The sequence below is a fragment of the Lucilia cuprina genome, chromosome 3 (assembly GCF_022045245.1).
Source record: "Lucilia cuprina isolate Lc7/37 chromosome 3, ASM2204524v1, whole genome shotgun sequence".
Classification (NCBI taxonomy): domain Eukaryota; kingdom Metazoa; phylum Arthropoda; class Insecta; order Diptera; family Calliphoridae; genus Lucilia; species Lucilia cuprina.
The window spans coordinates 7,710,879-7,714,970 of NC_060951.1; positions in this window are offsets into that span (position 1 = coordinate 7,710,879).

The following is a 4,092-nucleotide window of genomic DNA, read 5'->3' on the forward strand; positions in this document are numbered from 1 at the left end:
CTATAGACTAGACTATAGACTAGACTATAGACTAGACTATAGACTGGACTATAGACTAGACTATAGACTAGACTATAGACTAGACTATAGACTAGACTATAGACTATAATATAGACTTCACTGAAGACCAGATAATCTTAACTTGTTGGTCTTTTCGAATGTATGCTTAGCCTTAGAATCATAACCCGATTACTAAAACATAAATACCAAAGTAGTGATTTACGTATTCGCTATATCCCCCAATACATCTTATCAAACTAAAAGGAAGAAATTGCGATAAATGAAAACAGAAGACACGAGAAAAAAAAACTGTTGAAGCATGTGAACATATAACACGCATCAAGACTATAAGTTTAAAGAATACAAGTTTAATACTCCTTTCGCCACACATTCCAACGTTGGAACTAGTGCTAAAGAAAGGATGTGAGTATTTGCGTTGGCGTATGTGAGTATGGCTGGCTGTGTGAGTGTATCTCTATCAATGTGTAAGCAATACTTATTATGCCTAGCAGGTTTCAAAAAGACAAGGAGTCATTAGTGGAAAGAATTTCCACTTACTTACTAAATAGCTGCCTAACTAACTTACTAAAATAAAATAACTAACTTAGAGAAAAATTACAGTCTCTAGAAAGACAGGAACTTGAAATTAGTTCGATTTTCCGAGGCATTGTATAAAGGGAAGATTATATCTATCCCGTACTTCCGATCTTGGTAAAGATTGGTATCGTCACAATGTCTCCTACATATATCTTGTATTTATGTATTAAGATATCTCCTGACATTTCTAATAAACTAATTAGGATCAGGACTAGGGCGCTTATACGAATCTACTGGGTCCTTCGCTTCTACACACATGTGTATATAACTGAGTAAAAAATACAACAAGTATCATTTTAAATGTTTATTTTTATACGATATTATCTAAGAAATATTTCCCATACTCGTAACTTCTGCATGTAAGTAAACATTAGTATAAAAGTTATGAGGGTAGGATTCTATTCCTTGTTTTTGTTCTTTTTTTCATTTTTCAGTTACATTTATTACATTTTATGTAAATTGTAATAGATCTATTTGGCTATAGAAAATAAATATTTATTTAAGTATTTGTTCGATATGAGAAACACAATAAAAAGGATTTTATTCTGTTGATGGGGTTGGGTGCATTTTTTTCTCATTTAACTGAAATGAAAATATGCAAATTATAAGATCTTAAAAATAATATTTATTGACCGTATAAATTGATTGTTGTTGGCAATGATGGCTATAAATTATTTAAAAGTTGTTTAGGGATTTTGATGGTCAAATTGGGTGATTGGGGTTTTTTTGTTCTGCTAATGCAAGAAAGAGGTTTAGAAAGTAGATTTATGATGGAATATCCATAACATGAGATTACTTTTGGACGGAATATAAAATATATTAATTTTATGACCTTTTGGAAATAAAGCAATCAATGGCTATTAAACAATAATTATAATTTAGATTTAGCACAAATTTTCGTCCCATTTTTTCTTTGTAATCATTGTGTGAACTTATTCAATTGTCATTAGATTGAACCCCCAGGGGCATGTTACCTTAGCGCGATCTCCGCCTTGGTGTTATTGCAATTACGGGGTATAAAGAGGTGGCCAATACTTCCAGTCTGGCCGGACTGAAAAATTGGTTACAGTCTACTGCTTTGCTTAGTCCTTGCATAGATTGCCAGAGGTTAGACCAGAGCACCGCATAATCTAATACTACGGGTGGCCAGTTGCCCGCAGGACTATGTCCTGGCTCTTCAGTTGGTTGAGGTTCCTTCGGGATCCACGTAGTGGCTGTGGTTTAAACCCAAATTCGCGGGAAGAATAAGTGCCGGTTAAAAGACTGATGCATGATAAAGTCAATATTTCGGTACAAGTTCGGTGCTGTTGTCGAAAACAACAGATACCCCACAAAGGAGTGGCTGTGGGACTAAGCGTATGAAATGAGTTGGTACTAAATGTATATGGTACGGGATGAATGTGAGGTTCGGCGGGCCTTAACCCACCCGTCTACCTATAATAAATGTGTCGTATGAATGAGATGTGTGCTGAGTTGAATGATACATACATATGATAACATTGAATTTTCCTTCCTTTTCCAGATCTGTTCAGAGTATACTCTGTTCATATCAGAATAAACACAGTGTGTCCTTGTGAGTAAGAACAATGTCAATGGCTTATTGATGGATCGTACTTCGGTCCATCGGTTACCTCTCTAGGTGCTGTTGCCGAATCAACAGAGGCCATCCAATGGTCAAGTATTAGATAGCTCGAGTACTCCAGCAAAGTACTTGTACATTGACAGGTCAAATCCAATTTAGAGAATTGAATTTGTCTCACTTTAAAGTATACCAGTCGACTTAGAATCATTTTCTGGGACGATTTATGTCCGTCCTACCGTCTTTCTGTCGGTCGTTCTGTATATCTGTCTGTGTATCTGTTTGTGTATCAGCCTGTGTATCTGTCCATGTGTCTGCTCTTTGTCTGTCTATCTATCTGTCTGTCTGGCTGACTGTCTGATTTTGTAATTAACTATCGATATAAAAAGCTGAAAATTTTCGCACTTTAAAAGTGCTTTGTAGAACCAGTATACTTAATTCAGATCAAGTAAAATCTTTCCAGAAATCTTCTTAAAACATTTTCCATTATCCAATCTCCACCATATGTAGTGTATTTCTTTTTACTCCTTTATCTTTTTACCAAAATCCTGCTCATAATTTTTCCATTTTTAATCTGTGGTTATTGTAGTGTTACATTGTTTAGTCCTGGTTATTTTTGTTAGTTGTTTATTTTATAACATCCTATCACAATAACAAACACTACAGAAAAAAAGGACAATATATTCAGGTGGTTTGTTTGAAAATCCTTTTATTTATTTTTGCTTTACAGCAAAAAGAAAAAAATGCTGTTGTTAATTTTTGTTACTTTGTTTAATTAAACAATGGATTGTTGAGAAAAGGAGAAATGAACAAACAAAAAAAAAATAAAATAAATTGTGTTAATATAAGAAAAACAGGAAATACTCATAAACGGAAGTAGAAATGTGAAAAAATACATCAACACAAAGAAGCAGTTTTTACAAAACATTTCTGGAAAAAAATATTTACAGAAAAAAAAAAATAAAACTGTAATTTAATATAATAAAAAAGTTAAAGGAAATAACAAGGAGATTTAGTTAAAAGGATTTAAAGGTATAATGATAGTTAACATAATGTTAACAAAATAAAGAAAAACTACATTTTTTTAAGAAGCTTTTTAAACAACTTAAGCTTAGTTTAAAATTTTTATAAGATTCCTAAAACAATTCCAAATATCGAAGGAAAAATGTACAATGAAATTGAATTTACTATTCTTTACAATCTTTAAAATTCTAATATCAATACGTGAATTTCTGTTTTATTTCCATATTTTTTTTGCTCACATTTTCTCCATATCCTATATATTCCTCTATAATTCTCCTATATCTTTATGTGCTAAAACAATTTCTTTCCATATTGTAATATTCCACCCATAAGGTAAATTATTGAATTTACATCTTACAACACCATCAGCGATTGTTAAAAGCAACAAGAAATATTGCTAAGAAAAAAACATAACAAGACGTGCAACACAACATCAGCAGCAGCAGCTAGAAACAGCATACAACACTATTTATTGTTAGCAATTTACATGAAATTGAAAACGAAGTGATACATTGTAGAGAACAAAATACGAGAGGACCAACTAAATATTTAAGGTCCAAAAAAATTCATAATAATTGGAAGAACTGTCTTTAGGCTGAACTATAGAACAGTCTACTGGTAGGATTATAAAACGGTCTATAAGCTAAAATATGTAATAGCACAAAGGCTAGTGTGGACTATATAACAGCCTATAGCCTGGACTGTATAACAGACTGGACTATGGAACAAGTTATAGTATGGACTATAGAACAGTCTACAGTCTGGACTATAGGGCAGTCTATAGTCTGAACTATAGAACAGACTATAGTTTGGACTATAAAACAGTCTATAGTCTGGACTAAATAACAGTCTATAGTCTGGACTATAGAACAGTCTGGACTAAAGAACAGTCC